At 46.5% G+C, this 21,047-nt stretch overlaps 1 long non-coding RNA gene across 3 annotated transcripts; it reads left to right on the top strand.

Annotated features, from left to right (window-relative positions):
- The first annotated feature begins 514 nt into the window (after positions 1-514).
- On the top strand, positions 515-18,642 carry LOC310888789. 3 transcript variants are annotated; one of them, XR_014576160.1, is made up of 4 exons: positions 515-589; positions 718-900; positions 1,939-5,167; positions 7,194-18,642. It is a non-coding gene; the product is annotated as an uncharacterized lncRNA (long non-coding RNA). The 3 variants fall into 3 exon arrangements; XR_014576161.1 differs by having other exon boundaries at positions 557-615; XR_014576162.1 differs by having other exon boundaries at positions 557-619.
- The last annotated feature ends 2,405 nt before the right edge of the window (positions 18,643-21,047 follow it).

Here is a 21,047-nt window from a genome sequence, read left to right as displayed (position 1 = left end):
GTCAGAAGGAGCCCACGGAGCAGAGAAGCAGATTTGAAGGAGGGGATGCACTAACTGCTGCCACTAATGGGTTTAGATCTTGCTGAAAATCACAACTTCAAAGTGCACAGATGTGCAAACACACCCAGACATGTGTGGGGATACCCAAGAAGAAACCACTGTCGCTGAGCCCCTTCAGCTCCTGGTGCATGGCTCTGCCCCGCCTCCCGCCAGACCTTGATTTCAGTGAACCCACTCAGTCCTTGTCCTGGTTTCAGCTAGGACAGAGTTAATTTTCCTCCTAGTAGCTGGTAGGGTTCTGTGTTTGGGATTTAGGATGAGAGGAGTGCTGATATCACACTGATGTTTAATTGTTGCAGAGCAGTGCTTACACTAAGCCAAGGACTTTTCAGCTTCTCGCTCTGTCCTGCCAGCGAGCAGGCTGGGGGTGCAGCAGGAGCTGGGAGGGGACAGACCCAGGACAGCTGACCCAAACTGGCCAAAGGGGTATTCCATACCATCTGACGTCATGCTAAACAATATATAGGGGTGGCTGGCCGGGGTGGGGGGCCGGCTTCTCGGGGATAGGCTGGGCATCGGTCAGCGGGTGGTGAGCAATTGCACTGTGCATCACTTGTTTGTACACATTATTATTAGTACTACTATTATTATTATTATTATTATTATTATTTTCCTTTCTTTCCTGTCTTATTAAACTGTCTTTATCTCAACCCACAGGTTTTCATTTCTTTCTAATTCTCTCCCCCATCCCAGAGAGGGAGGGGGGAGGGTGAGCGAATGGCTGTGTGGTGCTCAGCTGCCGGCCGGGTTAAACCACAACAATCCTTCACCAGGCTCTCAGGAGGACTGAGGATTAAACATCACAAAAATCCCTGCCAGCTGCCTGTGTGGGGCTCCCAGGTGAGTCTCACCAGCTTTGGAGCACTAGCAAAGGAGAGCAGTGCCATGGGGGAGACAGGCCCCTCGCCTGTGGCCTTTGCATGGCACCAGTGGAGGATGCTGCAGCAATGCTGCCAGTGAGCAGTGCATGGAAAGTAATCTGGGGCTCCCCAGAGCACTTTCTAGCTCAGAGGGCTGCCTTTCACACTTAGATCTGCATGGCAAAGCCCTGTGAGCAGAGCTGGTTTGATTTCAGTTCAGAGGGGAAAACACACATCCCCCAAATGACCTAGTACTGATAAACATCACCTGATGATGCAGTTTATGTCATTGAGTCCCTTGGCCACCATACCCATGCTGTGGAGGCAAAAGGGCACTGTTGTTGGCACAGCCAGGGTAGGTTTAATCAGCAAAGCTCACTGGTGTGAAAGCCCAAGGGACGGGTCAGGCAGAGACCATGACAATCTCCTCCTGGGTGCCAGTGGCTGCATGAGGGTGTGAGGCACTTGGCTGCTTTTGGGGTAGCTGTCCCCAGGCTGTGCAACCTAAACATGCTCCATATGAGAGAGGTAGTTAGGAGAATCTTAGCAAATAGAGATAGAGGGCTGACAGTATCAAACTAGTGGATGCTGCTTAATGTCTTTGCTAACTATTGTGCATTGTGCAAATTAACTAAAGCAAGAAGCCTTGGGCCCCTTACCAAGGTTAGTCCCTTGATAAGAATGTGAGCCTATTGTGGGGAAGGAATTCGCAGGTGGCTTCACGCTGTTTCACAAGTCCCTGAATTAGAGATAATGAGGAAACAAGCGGTAGAAACAAAAACTTGAGCAAGGTCGAGATAAAGTAAATTGGCTGCAGTGTTAAAGATGAGCTTTGGGCAGTGGCCAATTGCTGGCTGGCTCGAGGCGCATGTCTGAGGGTCTCTAACCCATTGTATGACAGATTTGGGTGCGTGGACAGCTCATGGGGCTACGGGGAAAGTATATGTAGTGGTGAAAAATGGCAATAAAGGTCTCCTGTTCAAGAGCCATCAGGAGTCCGTGTCTTTCATCCCTTCAGATGGTGACCCCGACATGACTGGGAAGAGAGCAGCGCTGAGAGAAGCATCCAGAGGGACCCCAGCCAAACGACTCAAGCTGGTGGCGGGACCGTGGCTTTAATCCCGGGACATCACCTCAGGAAGCAGGTGAGCGGCTGTGGCATTAACTATGGGAGCCAATCTATCAGCCGAGGAGGAGGCGATAGCTGTTACTGACTCAACTCCTGGTAAAAAGAGGAATGAAACATGACCCACATAAAGTGAAACTATTGCCGAAGTTCTTACAAAGAATGGGGCCCTGTCGACAGTTTCAGCGGTGTTTGATTAAAAAAACTTGGGAGAATGCTGGGACAACTATATGGGACTCTGCCTCGAGTGGAGATACAACAGCTGCTGAGGTGATGACGACCTGGCGCTTAGCAACTGAGACACTGAGATCATGGCAAGCGGAAAAAAGGGTACAGACAGCGGCCGCTCAGGCTACGCAGGTGGGTGAAATAAAAAGCGGTGACTGTGTACCGCCAGAGAAAGCAAACCTGATAGACTTGGGAATAGAGGCGGAGACAATACCCCAACCCATGGCGGCCATCAGCGCTGCCATCGCCACCCTCCCGCCCCGCTGTCAGCTCCAGGCACCCGTCGCCGGTTGCTGCATTTCTCAGGTTTGAGTGCCCGCACGCACGCACCGGGCGCTGCCATGTTCCGCCTGCTGCTGTGCCTGGGCCCGCCGCCCGCCTCCGCTGCTGCCCCCCCCCGGGCCGGCCTCCCCTCAGCCTGCCAGCCCCTCTGCTGGCGCTGTGGGTGGATCCTTTGAAAAGACAGCCACAGATCTCAGCGGTGAAAGCGAGAAACGCAATAAATCCCAGAAGCTGAAAAAAGTTTTCAAAGAATGTGGTGCTGTAGGGGTTTCATTCCACGCTGGAATTTCATCAGTATCTCTAGGAATCTTCTACCTGGCTGTGTCAAGTGGTGTGAATATGACTGCAGTTCTCTTCAGACTTGGTTTCAGTGAATCATAGAATCACAGAATCATCTAGGTTGGAAGAGACCTCCAAGATCACCTACTCCAACCTCTGACCTAACACTAACAAGTCCTCCACTAAACCATAAATCGTTGCAATCTAAAAGGGCTGCTGGTACAGGCACATTTCTGTTGGCATATGCTATTCACAAATTGTTTGCTCCAGTACGACTCAGCATTACTATAGTTTCTGTGCCATTTATTGTCTGATACTGCCGGAAGATTGTTTTCTTCAAACCTCCTACCCCAAATCCGTGATAACTTCTTACGGTTTTTACTCGCCCAACGTGGGGCTCAAGGAATTTGAGATAAGGATGATAGTCGAGAAAAGTAACGGGCAAAACATGGGCTGGATGTTTTTATGAACATAAAAGTTGTGAAGAATTCAAGAAAGTTGTAATTGTAAGGAATATGTTTCATATTAGTGTGGTGAAGGGACAAGGGGTGGGGTGTGTGTAAATTGTCCACCTCGTCGGTGTTGTGATGACGTTATGTTTATTTTGGTGTGGGGAATTCTTTTTCTTTTTGATGTAAGTGAAGTTTGTGAAGATTGTGATGATTGTAAAGTAAGAGTATATTGTAATTATACTTAAATATGCTTTTCACAGAGGGGAGGGGAGGAATGTAGCGGGTTTATGTGGCAAAGTTTTGGTAGCAGGGGGCCACACGGGTGGCTTTTGTAAGAAGAAGCTAGAAGCTGCCCCATGTTAGGTAAGGGCCCCGCTGCTGACCAGAGACAAACCAATAAGCGATGTTGTTTGTGCCTCTGTGAGAGCATATTTAAGACAGGAAAACAAAAAAAACAAAAAACAAAAAAAGAGAGAGAGAAAAAAAAACACTGCGCTTCACAGCAGCTGGGAGAGTGAGAGGAGTGAGGAACAGCCTTGCAGGTGCCAAGGTCAGTGAAGAAGGAGGGGGAGAAGTGCTCCAGGCACCGGAGCAGAAGTCCCCTGCGGCCTGTGGTGAGGACCATGGTGAAGCAGGCTGTCCCCCTGCAGCCCATGGAGTACCACGGTGGAGCAGGGTTCCGTGCTGCAGCCCCGCTGCCACGGTTACCACCGTGGACACCCTCTCAGCAAGAACCAGAGGGAGTGCTGGAGTGGATGTCTCCACAAAAATAGACGCCACCTTGTGCGGTACTCACATTCATAAAATTCCATTGAACATCAAAGGACCAATTGGGAATGACTGTAGTGTATTGCTGCTAGGATGATCAAGTACAGCTTTGACCGGATTGTTTGTTTTGCCGGGGATAATTCATGCTGACTATAATGGACAAATCCAAGCTATGGCTTGGACACCATCTTCACCATTGTCAATACCAAAGGGAACTAGAATTGCTCAACTGATTCTTTTCCGAGCAGTAGTCTGCAGGAGTTGGTTCAAGAACAACTCCAACAAGGACATATTGTTCCGACAAACAGCCCATGGAATTCATCAGTGTTTGTCATCAAGAAGAAGAGCGGGAAATGGAGATTACTGCATGATTTGCGACGAATCAATGCAGTGATGTATAAGATGATGTATAAGAAATGTTTGTTCATTATTTTTCATGGCTATATTAAGAAGGGAACAAAAGGAGTTACTCAAGCGGCGGTAAAAACCTTGAGACATTCTGCCTGTTGATGTCTCGGACATAAGATTGAGAGAACTTTGTGTAAACAGTACAATTGCCAACCCAATAACCCACTGCCCTATCTTAAGAAAAACTAACATGACCAAATAAGGAGGAGAAACACCACATACTAAGCAGAGGAAGACTACTGCCTTCATTCGCGCGACCACCAGAGGGACAGAGACGATCCCCTAGCAACAATCGACGCAGCCTCAGTACTAGGAAGGGGCTACGTAACCCCGGAAGAACCTGATGATAAAAGGGGACTGCGAAAGGGGGAGGGCGCGCCGTTTGGAGGAGCATGGACTCCCCGGCCGCCCAGCGCTGTTTTGCTTGCTGATCGCTTACTCAATAAACTAATCGACTTACTACAAATTCTTTCTGGCTAAAGAGTAATTTATAACAAATTTGGTGCCGTGACTCAGATGAAGGCAATTTGATCAGGAAACCTATCGAAGGGGGCGCCCCGCCGATTTCGGCGGCCTTCGCCGGGACTATTCCTGTTCAGGCCCTCTACCGACGAACCCTAAATTTCGGGCAGCAAGCAAATAAAGCTGGCAAAACCCCTAGGTAATCTTTGTGCACGAAGGCCGAACGAAGACCCACGGGGTGGGTAAGTATAGGCCGGTGATCCGTTCGGTTGGGGTTGGTGATCCCGGAGTGCGTCTGTGTGAGACGTCCAATTGAGGACGAAGTGAGTGCGGACCCCTCAGTAGTGAGGTTCCCACATCCCGCGAGGGACTGGGCCACGACAAGGGGGAAGCAGCTGTGTGTGTGTGTGTGAAGGCGCTCCGGAAGATGGGACAGAAGAAGAGTAAGCCTTCTGGTCCCATGGGAGGGGTAATGCCTAGTGCTAGGTTGCCCCCTATTCCCCCAGATAGTCCGCTGGGGTTAATGATTAAGAATTGGAGTGATTCCCCTTCTAGGCGGGGAAAGGATAAAGTAAAAATGATTCATTATTGTGTTGAAGTTTGGGGAGGTAAGCAAATTCGAGGCGACTGTCTTTATTGGCCCATATTTGGGTCGTTTGAAGACTGGGTTTGCCAAGCCTTAAACGTATGTAAATGCAAAGGAACCTTTTTGTTTAGAGGAGAGCGAATATGCAAGCCTTTGGATTGGCTCGGAGAATCGAGTTAATCTGTACCCTTTAAAAGAAAAAGGAGGGGCAAAATTACAAATTGTGGAGCCAAAATTACAATTTGTGGAGCAAGAGGTAAAGTACCTGGGTCACCAGTTAAGTAAGGGGACTAAGAAGTTCAGACAGAATCAGTGGAATATTGGCTTTAGCGTCCCCGCGAACTAAAAGGCAGGTATGGCAACTGTTAGGGTTGACCGGATACTGTAGACAATGGATAGAGGATTATAGTGGAAAGGTAAAATTTCTCTATGAAAAACTGACTAGAGACAGGTTGCTGAAATGGACTCGGGAAGATGAGGAACGACTGAACAAGTTAAAGGAGGAACTAGCACGCCCCCATGTGTTAAGCTTACCAGATTTAAGGAGGCCGTTTTTTTTTTTTTGTTAGTTTGTGAACAGCGCAGAAGGCACAGCATACGGAGTGCTGGCCCAAGAATGGGCAGGGAGTAAAAAACCTGTGGCCTATTTGTCTAAATTATTGGATCCGGTTAGCCGGGGTTGGCCAAACTGTTTGCAGGTAGTGGTAGCTGCTGCCTTGTTAGCGGAAGAAGCACAGAAGATCACTTTTGGGGGGGAAATCAAAGTAATATCTCTACACAATATACGCGGGGTACTGCAACAGAAGGCAGAGAAATGGATCACTGATGCCAGATTATTAAAATATGAAGGAATTTTGATTTCCTCTCCAAAATTAACATTAGGAACAACCTCCCTACAGAACCCTGCTCAATTTCTTTATGGGGAACCAAATGAGTCCTTAGGACATGATTGCCTCCGAAACATAGAAGAGCAAACGAAATTGAGACCTGATCTAGAGGAGGTGGAATTACCCATCGGTGAACAGATATATGTGGATGGTTCCTCGAGAGTAGTCGAGGGAAAGCGAAAATCAGGATACGCGTTAGTAAACGGGAAAACATTTGGGATAGTGGAATCTGGACCTTTGAGCCCTAGCTGGTCTGCCCAAGCTTGCGAGCTATATGCCATATTGCGGGCCCTAAAATTGTTGAAAAATAAAAGCGGTACAATATATATAGATTCAAAATATGCTTATGGGGTAGTACATACATTTGGCAAAATATGGGAAGAAAGGGGGCTCATCAATTCACAAGGAAAGGGTTTAATACATCAGGAATTGATTACCCAGGTTTTACAAGCTATCAGAGAGCCCAAAGAAATTGCCATAGTACATATAAAAGGGCATCAAAAAGGCCTCACCCCTCAGGTTAGGGGTAATAATCTAGCAGATCAGGAGGCAAAAAGGGCAGCATTAATGAGTATAAGAATTATAAGAATGAGGGAAGATTGCCCAGACTGTGGGAAATACTTAATACTTATACTTAATACTTAATATAATAATTAATAATATAATAATTAATATATAATAATATATAATAATACTTAATATAATACTTAAGAGATAGGGTTCTAATTAAGACATGGAAGGAAACATCTTTAACACCACGGTGGGAAGGCCCCTATGTTGTTTTACTTACCACAGAGACAGCTATCCGGACGGCTGAGAAGGGGTGGACGCATGCCAGTCGCGTGAAAGGACCGATCCAGAAAAGCGAATGGGAAGCGGTCACAGGCCCTGATGACTTAAAGCTTACGTTGAAACGAACTCGATAAGTATGGTTTAACTGTCTATGTATCGTAAAAAGGGGGAGAGGGGACCCTGTGTGATCGGAGAAAGGTCGCGGTTACCCGAGAAACTCCCCTGAAGAACACTACTGCTGCCGAGAAGAACCTGCACCTTGTAGTTCGCTGCAACCGAACTGACAAGCGAGGCAGAGAGTGAAACGGTGGGGAATTACGTGGCCAGGTAAAGAACTTCGGAAAATGGGCCCTAGCCATTTTTTTTTGCGATACATAGTAATGGGTACGATTGTTTTCACTGTTCCTGGGTCTGCGCACCCTCACAAACCTTTTAAATGGAGCCTGATTAGATGGGAAGATCACCATGTTGTTCAGCAGATGACTACTGCTGGGGGACTGATAGGGGAGGCATCATCTATATAAAGAAGGAAGAGACAAAGAGTCCCCAACGGGTGGGACCAAATCAGGAACTGTCGGGGAGTGTTTTGAGGATTCAGCCTACACAAGCTTTTAGAATGCTAACTCCTAATAGCCCTAAACCACTGGAGGTTGCTAATAAATCAGTAAACCCGGAGTACGGGATTAGAAATGAAGGGGTGACCGGGAATAACATATGGAGAATCATGAATGCTAGTTATCAGTTGTTGAATCAACCAAATCCAGACGTGCCTAGACCTTGCTGGTTATGTCTTGATATAAGGCCCCCATATTACGACGCCATTGGGGATCTGGGAGAGACCACCCGTTCAAACAAAACCGATCCCCCACAATGCAATTGGGGAAGAGATGTAGGAATAACATTAACGGAAGTAACTGGGAATGGCAGGTGCGTAGGCACGGTCCCTGGTGAGAAGTTCCATCTATGCAATATTACAGAAAATGTTACACAATTAGACAAAGAAAAATGATTAATACCAGCAGATAACACTAGATGGGTCTGTTCATCGACGGGTGTTACTCCTTGCTTATCACTCAAACTCTTTAATGTGTCTAAAGATTTCTGTATACAGGTAATAATTGTACCAAGAATTCTGTACCATTCTGAAGAGTGCTGAGTATATGCAGACCACACTGGAGTAGTGAGGGATACAATGATGAAACTCAGAGAAGGATTGGAAAAGAGGAAACGAGAGAATGAAGCCAGGCAGAATTGGTACGAATCTTGGTTTAATTATTCACCTTGGCTTACAACTTTGCTGTCAACAATAGCAGGACCTTTGTTGTTATTAGTGTTAGGGCTAACCTTTGGACCATGTATTTTTAACCAAGTAATCACGATTGTAAAAAGCCGTTTAGAGGCAGTGCATTTGATGCTTATCCGTGCTAAATATGAGCCTGTAACTACGGATGAGGATGCAGAAACTTTAATGCTCAGTAGTCAGGCATACCAGGAATTAATGAACAAAATAACTAACTAAAAGAAAAAGGAGGGATTGTGATGTATAAGAAATGTTTGTTCATTGTTTTTCATGGCTATATTAAGAAGGGAACAAAAGGAGCTGCTCAAGTGGTGGTACAAACCTTGAGACATCCTGCCTGTTGATGTCTCGGATATACGGTTGAGAGAACTTTGTGTAAACAGTACAATTGCCAACCCGATAACCCACTGCCCTATCTTAAGAAAAGCTAACATGACCAAATAAGGAGGAGAAACGCTGCAAATTAAGCAGAGGAAGACTACTGCCTTCATTCGCGCGACCACCAGAGGGACAGAGACGACCCCCTAGCAACAATCGACGCAGCCTCAGTACTAGAAAGGGGCTACGTAACCCCGGAAGAACCTGATGATAAAAGGGGACTGCGAAAGGGGGAGGGCGTGCTGTTTGGAGGAGCATGGACTCCCCGGCCGCCCAGCGCTGTTTTGCTTGCTGATCGCTTACTCAATAAACTAATCGACTTACTATAAATTCTTTCTGGCTAAAGAGTAATTTATAACAGAGGACATGGGCTCCTTGCAGCCAGAAAACAAAAAACAAAAAAAAAACAAACAAAAAAAAACAAACAAAAAAAGAGAAAAAAAAAGAGAAAAAACAAAAAGAAAAAGAAAAGAAGGAAAAAAAGAGAAAGGAAAAAAAGAAAAAAACAAAAAACAGTAACTTTGAATATCGTATCGGACTTGCAATAAGCTGTAGCTGTCGCTCAGTGCATTGAGAGGGCACATTTGAGACATGTCCCAAAGGAAAACTTGTTTCTAAAATTTAAAGAGCTGTTATTTTTGGTAGAGCAGCGAGTGCACCTGTATTGTATTATTCACATGAAGAGCCACACCATGTTACCTGGTATTTTTGCAGAGGGTAACGCACGCGCTGACCAGCTAACTAATATGACCCTGACTGCCCCGGTGCCTAAGGTGCTGGAGCAAGCACAGTTATCCCATGCCTTTTTCCATCAATCCGCCAAAGTCTTGGCGAAATAATTCGCTATGTCAATCACTGATGCCAAATTGATTTCCAAACATGTCCTGACTGTCAACAACATGTTTCGACCCCGTCTTTACTGGTAAACCATAGAGGTCTACAGTCCCTACAGTTATGGCAGACCTACGTAACGCATATTCCAGAATTTGGTCGCTTGAAAAATGTTCACGTATCGGTAGATACTTTCTCTCATGCTATTTGGGCGACAACTGCGGCAGGTGAAACTAGCCGCCATGTTCAGGCTCACTTCCGTGTTGCTTTCGCAGTGCTAGGCATCCCAAAGGAAATAAAAACCGACAATGGCCCCGCCTACGGTAGTCACTCCCTTCAAACCTTTTTTCGAACTTGGTGTATTTGACACATCACAGGAATTCCTCATTCCCCCACGGGTCAAGCCATTGTAGAGCGCACATATCGCACTTTGAAAACACTGCTAAATAAACAAAAAGGGGGAGACACCCAGGAAACACCACAGAACAGGTTGGGAAAAGCACTTTATGTAATCAATCACCTATCATTACCCTTTCCTCACAAAGAGGTACCGCCCATAGTAAAACATTACAAAAATATGAATTCCACGCTGTCACAGGTGCCACAGTCAGAGCAGGCCTTAGTAATGGTAAAATATTTAAACACAGGTCTTTGGGAGGGACCCCAGCCTCTAATAACTTGGGGTCGAGGGTATGCTTGTGTCTCCACAGGTCACGGACCAAGATGGGTACCAGCAAGGGGAGTAAGGCCATGGTTGGCCTCCTCCTCACAATCGCCGCTGTCATCGGTTATTGCCAGCCCTGGGTCTCCATCCAACCACGCCGCAACATCTGGGTCACCCTCGCCAACATGACAGGACAAGAAGCGATGTGCCTGTCCTGGGCTAGTGCTAACGACCCGTTTACGACATGTCTGGTGGGAAACCCGGAAGATAACAAAGACTGGACTGTCTACTTAACGCAAGCGCCCCTAGAGCCACAGGAATTAGATATCCTGGGATGTGTAACAGCAACAGCATGTGTAAGGTTCAATTACATGGGCAAAATCCAAACCATGAATCGTCAACACCACACTCGCTCCTTATTGCAATGCATCTCTTTGGTGTAATTATACAAAACTATAATAGCATCCTTCCTTGCGCCAGGAGCCGCTCTGCTCGGCTGTGGGATCGACTGTGGAATGGACTCCCCTAGGTGCACCCCGAGCATTTTCCTCGGAGGGGTCTCCACTCTCAGCCGCTCACCACGGGAGTAGACAAGGACCTCCTGAAGCTGCAGACAAATTATTTTAAGTGATATTTTCTTGTGGTATGAATGAGAAGTGCAAGAGGCCTCTTTGCGTGATTGTGTGATTGTGCTGTGTGAATGAGACGCAGCATCACTGCGAAGCAACATCCCTAGCGCTTAGTGGCTTGTTGACTGATGTAGATTCTAGTAGGCACGCTACTTTACAATCGTAATTCTGCTTGTGATTTTTCACTCTGTTGCTTGCTTATTGCAGTGTCTGCGGTGCTTAGAAAAATCTATAGAAAGCGTTTGGTTGGTTGAAAATAAAAAAGGGGGAATTGTGGGGAAGGAATTCGCAGGTGGCTTTGCGCTGTTTCACAAGTCCCTGAATTAGAGATAATGAGGAAACAAGCGGTAGAAACAAAAACTTGAGCAAGGTCGAGATAAAGTAAATTGGCTGCAGTGTTAAAGATGAGCTTTGGGCAGTGGCCAATTGCTGGCTGGCTCGAGGCGCGTGTCTGAGGGTCTCTAACCCATTGTATGACAGGTTCAGGCGCGTGGACAGCACATGGGGCTACGGGGAAAGTATATGTAGTGGTGAAAAATGGCAATAAAGGTCTCCTGTTCAAGAGCCATCAGGAGTCCATGTCTTTCATCCCTTCAAGCCTATCTCAAGAAACTGGTAGAAACTGGTCCTGCGGATGGACAAGAGCCAAGGAGCAACTGAGTCTGTGCAAAGACAAGAGGTCAACTAGCGGTGATGAGGAAGAGTCATTAACCTTCATCCCCACGACCCCCGACGACCACCACCAGAATACACTGCGCAAGCGCAGATGGGAGGAGTTTATGGAAGTGACTTCTTGAATTAATTTTAATAGGAAGTGGGGACAGGTTATGAGTATGTATAGGCGTATTGTGAAACTTCATGCATATGTAACTCTTTATTGCATATAACCAAGGCAAGTTGCTGCGTCGCGTGCGCACGACTTTGGTGGGACTACCCCCCGTGCTGCCCAGCACTGAATAAACATACCTACTTTACAGTCTTACTGATTGTGGAGCCCGTTTTCTGCAAGTCACATAGGCTTGAGCTACTTACAGCAGCTGGCATCTCTCCCAACAGGGCTGGCTCAGGAGCCACCACTTCACCTCTACCGGTGTATTGTGGCAAGGTTTTAGTACTGGGGGTTTGCAGGGGAGGTCTCTGTGAGAAGAGGCGGCAGCTGGAATAAACACTCAGGGAGCACGGGGATCCTTGTACCTCTAATATGCGTGCTGCTCTGCAGCCAGGCATCCACTCTGCTGCTAAGTGGGTGAGGGAAGGAAAGAGGATAACGTTCATGAATTAAAGTTGCAGCCCTTTCCTCCTCCATTACTAATCCCCGTTCAGATTTAATCAGGCAAAGAGTGTATTTCAGTCACTGCGGCCTGAGTTACTGCAGCAGCTCCCCGTTCCCGAGAGGCTGCGCTCCAGCGGCTGCTGTGCAAGCTCACAGCAAAAAGGCAAATCCAGCAACCTGAGACCCGGCAGCAGGTAGAGACAATGCTAAGGGGCACCAGGGGAAAATGAAAAGAAGTTGGCCAGCGCCGTGCGGATCTCAGCATGCTGGCTGAGCTAAGCAGGCAGCTCACGTCTGGGGAGAGTTGCAAGATGGGTGTGGAGGGGGGGTGGAGACTGTGGAGATAAAGATGAGCAGAGTGAAGAGCAGAGAGAGATGGATGACAAATGCAGCAGCTTCATGTGCTTTCTCTTTAGGACTGTCAGCCTTGTTCAAGCATTGGGTTGAGAAAAAGGCCTTTGCTACAGTGCAGAATGGCTCTGATGGGGGCTATGATGAGACTCCTGCTTATGAGGGAGAGGAGAAAGATCAGAGGTGTTACACTGAAAGGTTAATTTGGGACAAAGAAAGCTGGGTCTGGGGCACAGAGGCAGATCTGTGTGTCCCCAGCATGGAGCTGTGTGAAGTGGTGCTCCTGTTCAGAGATAAAGAATTGGATTAATCACATCCAATGTTCTCCTTCCCCTTAGCTAAGGATCCCAGGCTCCCTTTACAGTCAGTGGAGAGAAATAGGTACTTTCAGGGCACCTAACTTAGTTTGAAAATGTATTGGAGGGTGAAGGCAACTGTTCCTGAGAGGTGTTTCCACTGATTTTGTAGAAGACCGGGAAGAGCTCAGAGACACCCATGCTGCCGACACCTGCATTTGCCCTGCTGAATCCTGACCCAGAGAGGATCTCACAGAAAGCTGAGGGGATGCCTGCTGCGAAGGACACCAAGGGAACAACCAGAGAGGGCACAGGACACAGAACTGAAGGAAAACATGGTCAATGTCCCAGTGGTGACAAATCAGGGAGAACAAAACACCTGTTCACCCTCTAACTGTGCATTGGGACAGCAAGAGTACCAAGAAGGCGATAGAAAATGTTCTCAGGAGCTTCACAGGGAAGTGGGGCACTTGTGTAGGTTTGCACAAATGCAGTGTCAAGAAAAAGCGCCTCCTGCTTTGCTTCATGGACAAGGCACTGGTACATCCCACCTCTGCAAAACAGCTAGGTGGCTATACGAGCATACAAAAATGTAGAAATTATGAGGCTGAGAGCATTCAGTACTGATGGCAAGGAAGAAGGTGCACGGATGAGTTTTGAGCAAACCCTGAGTGCAAAGAGAAAGTTTCTTTGGCTCGGTTTGCTTCTGCGAGATTGCTGCCTGCTCCCAGCTGCGCTCTCTGCTCTGCTTTTGGCCAGAGACTCCAGTGTGCATCACTACCCCATTTTCCTGCTGTTGGGAAAGGCTGATGGTCGAACATACACCTAAACACCAGGAAAGCTCTGCTCTTTCTTCTAGGAAGCTGAGATAGGGTAGAGATCCTGGCTCCTCTATCTCTACATGCAGATATAATTAGCACTAAGACTTACTACCTAAGGAGCGTTGATGCTACCTGCACAGCAGCCTGAAGTTAGAGACTTTGCTCTGTGCAAATTCACCCTGTCAGCACTAAACTGATGAGGCCACAGGGAGAAACTTTCCCTAAATAGCACCCAAACTGGGCAGCTTTGTGATAAACCCTCAGATTGCAAGCAACCCCCGAGAAACACATTAGGTTTGAGCTTTGGCTCTGGGGCTTTCAACACCAAGGCACATCCTGCAGAGAAAGGATGCGCTTTATTGCTGCTGGATGCTGCTGTAGCAGATGCTTGCACACAGAAGCAGCACTTAGGCTGCTTGGTAGTATCATGGGAGACTTCTACAGAAACTTGGCTGCCTTATAGGAAGGTGGATTCAGATAGGGATGTTTTCTTCTATGTTGTTTCTGCTTTGCACATGGGGCCCTGGTGCCAGAAAATCTGACTTTTTGTTGCCAGTCAAGCTTGCTGTGGATGCTGCAGGCTGTAACCAGCCTGTGGATGCGTCAGCCAAGGCTTGTTTTTCAAGTGGCTTGTGAATGTGGAAGACAGCATCGGTGCCACCAGTTGGGAACAAGAGGTGATAGTTAGCTGAATGAGAGCTGCTGGCCAGAGAGTAATTGCTGGGTAGGGCAACAGGCAGATGATGGATGAAAGATCCTGAGATGGAAGGAAAACACTGGGTATCTTTGCGAGCAATCAGCAGCTTTGTTTGTGTGTACACAAATATCACATGGAGTATAAACAGCCAGCAATTAAGGATCAAAACACAGGAAAAAATTATGGCATCTACCTAAAATTTCCTGCATTTCAGATGCTGACTTTTTCTAAACTTGTGCAGTTGCCAGTACTCAACATTTTTCCAGGCAGAATTTTCCATGTTAATGCATGTAACTCTGAACATGAAGCGAACAGCATCTGGAAGCAAACAACTTGTAATAAGTGTCATTAAGAATTTCAATCTGTAAACCACAAAATGATCCCCAGCACATCTAAGTGGCTCTGCCAATTTGTTTCTTCCCCACCCACTAAGCGTAACAATGACATTGGGTTCATCTTCCCAATTTGGGATCATACTGCTCACACCTCAGCTTTATGAGCAGGCTTGCAAAATGAGCATCCTCTCCCAAATGTCAGGAGAACCGTTGATTACCATAGGCAATACCCATCCTACCCATGGCAGCCCATGCACAGTGGAGCCATTCCCCAAGCTCTACCAACATTTAGTCTCCCATGGGCAAGGGGAACAGCTTTGCTAATGACTAGAAGTCCTGAAAGAATCAAATGATTTAGAGCCAGGCTCCCCAGGGAAGAGGAATGGCATATGCAAGCAATTACCTAATCATGATCTAATTACCCAACTGGAATTTGGCCAGGATGCTGAGACCCTGAGGAAAAGCTTGTAGGGTCTCTGTTGAGTGCATGCACTTGGGATCTTGGCTTTATCACTTAGCAGGAAGTATAAAGGGCCAGGAAGCAAAGCTGGTATTGTACGAAAATGCTTTAGGTTGAGCAAATGTCATTTCATGTAGGTTGTTTCCTGGTGGCTTCTTATTTATACACATTGGAGACACACCTCTGCCTCCTGGCAAGTCTTAGCCCCCCAGCTGTTAATTGGCAAGGGCAGGGTTTGGTCCAGATGGGTGGACCATGGCTTCACCTTCTGTTGGACATCTCTGTCACAACCCTTTCAGCTTGTACTGATGGATGTCACTCCAGGCTGTGTGGTTTCTGTGCTCAGGTGTGAGAAACTACACAAATAAAGACAGGCATCTCACCATACTGGGAAAGATATTTCCCTGTAGGTGATGGAAGACTAGACCTGAGGTGCTCTCCAGCCCCTTCTACATCACCCTGCTTTCTGCTGCTCCTCTTGACCTGGTCCCAGTGGTGTTACTCTTTTGCTGCCTTTTTCTCTGGGATTATTTTGCTTTTGTGGCCATTTCCTCAGTGAGAATTTCCTCAGTGGTCTGGTAGGCTCTGGGAGATGCTTCAGCTGAACACCTCTCAGGCAGATGAGCACCCTGCTCTGGGTGTCCCTGCTTGAGCAGGGGGTTGGACCAGATGGACTCAGAGGTCCCTTCCAACCTCAGCCATTTTGGGATTCTGTGAGATGAGAAAGAAAGGAAGCGAGGGGGGAATGATAGCCCCAGGGTAATGTGGACACTGTTCAGGGTGGGGGTGTGGGGGCTGGAGGTGTTGGTGGCCTCTGCTCCTTCCCTTTGGGTAGGTTTAGACAAGTCTCCCAGGTGAGCTGTGGGATGGCTTCGAATCATGGCGTATTGCAAAGGGCACCAGGCATTATGGTGAGGTTTGGGGCTGCCTGACACAGTGCCCCACAGAAGGAATCTCTGTGGGGCTGGCAGCTGCAATCCAGCACCCAGGGACTCCTCTGCTTTCACAGCTTACTGCCAAGGCAAACCTTGATGGTGGCAGGATCCTTGCAGACCCCTTATCACAGCTCTAATGTTTAAACAACCATATCTGTGCCAAGTTATTTCTCTCCAACTTTTGCTGATTTCCATAAACAATTTTATGTAACCAGCTGGGTTGGACTTCCATTAGCGTGGAGCAAGGGCTTTTTAGTTGTTTTATGATAGAAAAGAAAGTTGAAAGAGCAGTATTTTCCCCTTTTTATTTCATTTTTTTTAATCCTCAACTATTGGGAAGCTTAAAGAGCTCTTGAATGGTGGCTGTTCTGGTCGCAATATATCATATTATGTTATAGGATAATATGATATATATTACATATATAATATTATATTATATATTATATAACATATAATATATCATATAATGATAATACCCAGCCCAAGAAACACCGGAAATTTCAGATTGCTAGCTACAGTTTGAATTCTGCTTTTATATTTGCTGTTTATCGATATATTTAATTCAAAAATGCAGCCAACGGTATAGAGAAATAGTCCCTAAGCGAAACTCATCTTGTTCAAACAGATGTTACTCAAGTAGCTCCTGCAGAAGATTTTGAGAGGATTCTCTATTTCTATTATTCTTTCAAAACTCATCCTCTTGCACCTACCACCAGGGATACACAGTGAAGTTCAGCAACCTCTGTAATAAAGAGTTACAATCCACAAAAACAGCATCTTTCAGGCTGTCGTGCTACATCTTCTGCAAATTAACTTCACCTTGCTTGCTTGCTTGCTCTGGTATTAAGGAAAGTGCCCCACAGCTGCCAGGCGGCATTTGGACACAGATATGTTAAATCTTGTGTTAAACTGCAACAATAAGCAGCAGAGTGCTAGATGGTGCATGGGTGTTTAATGAAATAGAAGGGCTTCTCTTATCTTCACATTTTACTTTCTTTGGATTTTTTTTTTCTTTCAAATCCTTTGGAAAAAGGGACAAAAGGAGGAGTCAAAACGTGATAGTAGCAGGCTCCTGTGAAGCCAGGGATAGAAGAATGGGGGCTTGCTTAATAGCATTAAAATAGATATTGCTGAGTGTCTTTGCTTACTGCTGTGCAAATTAACCGAAACAAGGAGTCTTGGGGCCCCTCACAGGGGATGTTTCCTGACAAAAATGGGGAACCTGTCTCAAAAACCAACTGAGACCGACCTTGTGGTTTGGACAAGAGCCAAGGAGCAGCTGAGTCTGTACAAAGGCAGGGGGTCAACTAGTGGTGATGAAGAGGAGTTATCGGACTTCATCCCCACGACCCCCAGCGACCACCATCAGAAGGCACTGCGCAAGCGCAGACAGGAGGAGTTTATGGAAATGACTTCTTGGAGCTAATTTTAATACAAAGCGGGGATAGGTTATGCATATGTATAGGCGTATTGGGAAACTTCATGCATATGTAACTTTTTACTGCATATAACCAAAGCAAGTTGCCGCGTTAGGGCGTGCATGCCTTTGGGAGCTATCCCGCATGCGCCTGGCACCGAAATAAACCACATACCTGCTTTATAACTCATTTGCTTTGAGTTGTAGAGTTCTTCCACGAATCACCTGGGCAAACCTGGGAGGATAGCATTGCAAAATGCTTGCTCTCTACACACGCCTCCGAGGAGACTGGTGGCAGAAAGTGTTCACAACAAGGCTTTTATTCAGCTATCGCAGCTCTGAAAGCTGGATGTGTGTGTGCAGGGGGAGGGTGAGCCTGCCTGCATGGCTGCCTGCATGCCTGCTTTCCCCTGTTCTTTGTGTAGCTGGAAGGCACAGCACACGTGCACACCGCTTGGACTGCAGCACCTATGGACACCTGTGTGGAGGGTTCACTAGCCTGTTTGCAGAGGAAATGTCAGTCACCCAGCTACTTCTATAAGGCTGGTGGTTCTGGTAAGCCGTGGGAGGTTGGCCCTTCCCTGCTATGTACTTTATTGCTCTATGAAGTAATTTTACAAGAGCACCATAAAAATCCTCTGACAAAATCCATATTGTTCATACAGTACCATGTGTCTTATGGAGGCATCTTTTGTTTTAATATGGAAGCCTCCCTTCTCTCCCTGCTGCTCTCAGATAACAGATATACTGTGGTACAAAATCATACTGAAGGGAAGAAATTCCGGCCAGTTGTTCCACAACAAAGCAAGAGGGACCCAGTAACCCCATGGGGTAGCACCATCTCCTTTACACCTGTGATACTCTTTGCCAGAAGGTTACCGACTCCACAGCTTTTCACTGTGCTCTTGGGATGGTGAAGCAGGTCAAGCAGACAGAAGAATCCTCTGCAGTCCCATGGTACTTCTTCCTGTGAGAAACACTCTGTAGCCAATAACTTAGGCTCAGGCAAGGATCTCAGTGAAGTAGTAATTTATTCGCGATTGCAATGGCGGGCGTCCCACAAGCAGGAACGCACCTACTGGTTCCAAAACACAGTTTATATACTTTTTGATGACAGGACCCTCCCCTGTTTCCCCATTGACTGGGTAATCCAGGTTCACAACCTATCCAATACTTCACAGACAATGCATGGCCTTCAGTTGCCGGTCTGTTAAATTTCAAATTTCTTTAGACTTTTTTACAGTTTGAACTGGTAATGTTTCTTCACTTCTCTGACTTGACTTAACACCGTGATTTTCACCTAATTGTTCTAAGGAGTCTGGTTGTCTGCATTTTACAAGGTCGCCTGCTAAGTTTTCTCATCACTGCAAGCATATCTCAATACCCCATTCCTTACCTTTAAACAATGTAACTCTGCAAAAACAACATTTTTATTCCCACAAGGGGGACGGGAGCCAGGGATTCGACCTTTCCAAAGTATACAGGTAGACTTTACTGAGTTACCTAAAGGAGGGAGATTTAAGTACTTGTTTGTCCTAATTGACCACGTGACTGGGTGTGTGTAAGCTTTCCCCTTGGTATCTGCCACTGCGAACACGGTGGCTAAGGTATCACTGGAGCAAATAGTCCCTAGATATGGGATAGCTGAAAACATTGATTCAGATCAAGGAAGTCATTTCACTTCACAAGTACTGCAAGGGTTAATGCAGGCCTTAGAGATTGAGTGGGATTTTTACACCCCCTGGCACCCCTCCTCTTCAGGGAAGGTAGAGTGAATGAACCAGACATTAAAGAAGCAATTAACTAAATTAGTGTTAGAAAGCCAACTTCCTTGGGTAAAATGCTTACCTTTAGCACTCCTACAGGTTCAAACAGCACCAAGAAACGATATAGGAATTTCACCATATGAGATGCTGTTCGGATTACCCTATCTGGGCAGAAGGGATGAGATACCACAATTCGAAATGAGAGAGTTTTCTTAAGAACTGTATTCTGGGGTTGTCCTCTTCTTTGTCATCTCTCAGGACCCGTAGGCTGTTGGCTCAAACCCCACCTTTGGAATTCCCCATTCACCACCATCACCCAGGAAATTGGGTCCTGATTCGGACCTGGAAAGAATCAAAACTCCGGCCTGAATGGGAAGGACAATTCCAAGTACTAGTAACAACTGAAACAGCCGTAAGAACTGCAGAAAAAGGTTGGACTCACTATACTCGAGTGAAAGCACCCGTCGACCCTAGTACCTGGGAAGCTGTTCCTACAGAAGACTGGTTGAAAGTTAAAATCAAAAAGAAAAACCTCATAATGGACTCTGAGCAGGATAAAAGCTTACAATTGTAAACTAACCTTTTATTTTCACAGGTAACTAATGAGTGTGACTTGTGATTGAGAGAAAGGACAGACCTATAGCGAATTGAAGTGCTCCCAAGGGGTTTTTGGTTCTAGTAGTAGTGTACACATATCTTATTCTTTGTATTGATAATTATTTGGGAACCTGAGGGTTAAAAATAATGACAGGAAAATCAACTATTAATTTTATTTTTAGTGATTGTAGGCCTCAGAGAAGGCCTTGGTCAATTGGCAGCTTGGAAAAGGCATGACCAGATAATAGTAAGACGGGATACCCCGTCAAAATATGGGTGACTGTGACAGAGGGTTATGTACCACAATCCGTCATGTTTGATGCTTGTGAGGTGTTAGCTTGTGGAGATTTAAATGCCCAATGACAATTGAGCAGAGAGAACAAATAACTGGGAGAGACCCAACAGCCAGATTGAGAATAGCTGTATGGAAACGATCCTCTATTTCCATCAGAGAAAGGGAGAAACTCAAGGAGAAAACAGGAGAGAAAACAGGAGGCCCTCTTTGAAATGCGGCGGTTGAAACATTTGAGATTGAAACAGGGTATGGGGATGTGAATGCCTGGATAGAATGGGTCAAATATACTGTCCAGAGTCTCAACCATAGCAATTGCCATGCTTGTGCCTCGGGATGACCGATTGCCCAGATAGTGCCCTGCCCATTGGGGTGGACCAGGGATTCCCAGGGGATGCGATGTATGATTGCATTGTACCGAGAAAAGACTGCCTGGGGAAATGAGGCCTGTAAGTCTCTCTCTTTGCTGTTCCCTTCCTTGTGTGATAGCAATATCAGGGTTCCCCCTGCATTCTCCACAGCTATAGGTAACCATACAGCTTGCCTCTCACGGCAGGGTGTGAGTGCTACCCGGCATCTGGGAGAATTTGCCTCGTGCACGAGGACCTTGAATGCTACCAAGGACTTGATGGGAAACTGCTCAAGACTTGAGATCCCCAGGGCAGATCTCTGGTGGTACTGTGGAGGGAAGATCTTACGGTCCACCCTACCATCTAACTGGGGAGGCACTTGTGCACTTGTTCAATTAGCTATACCCTTCACCCTGGCATTTGAAAGAGAAACATCACAAATACCCAGAAGAAGTAAAGGAAGCT

This window comes from Anser anser (genome assembly GCF_964211835.1).
Source record: "Anser anser genome assembly, chromosome: W".
In the NCBI taxonomy this organism is placed as follows: domain Eukaryota; kingdom Metazoa; phylum Chordata; class Aves; order Anseriformes; family Anatidae; genus Anser; species Anser anser.
This window is presented reverse-complemented; position numbering and strand designations above follow the sequence as displayed.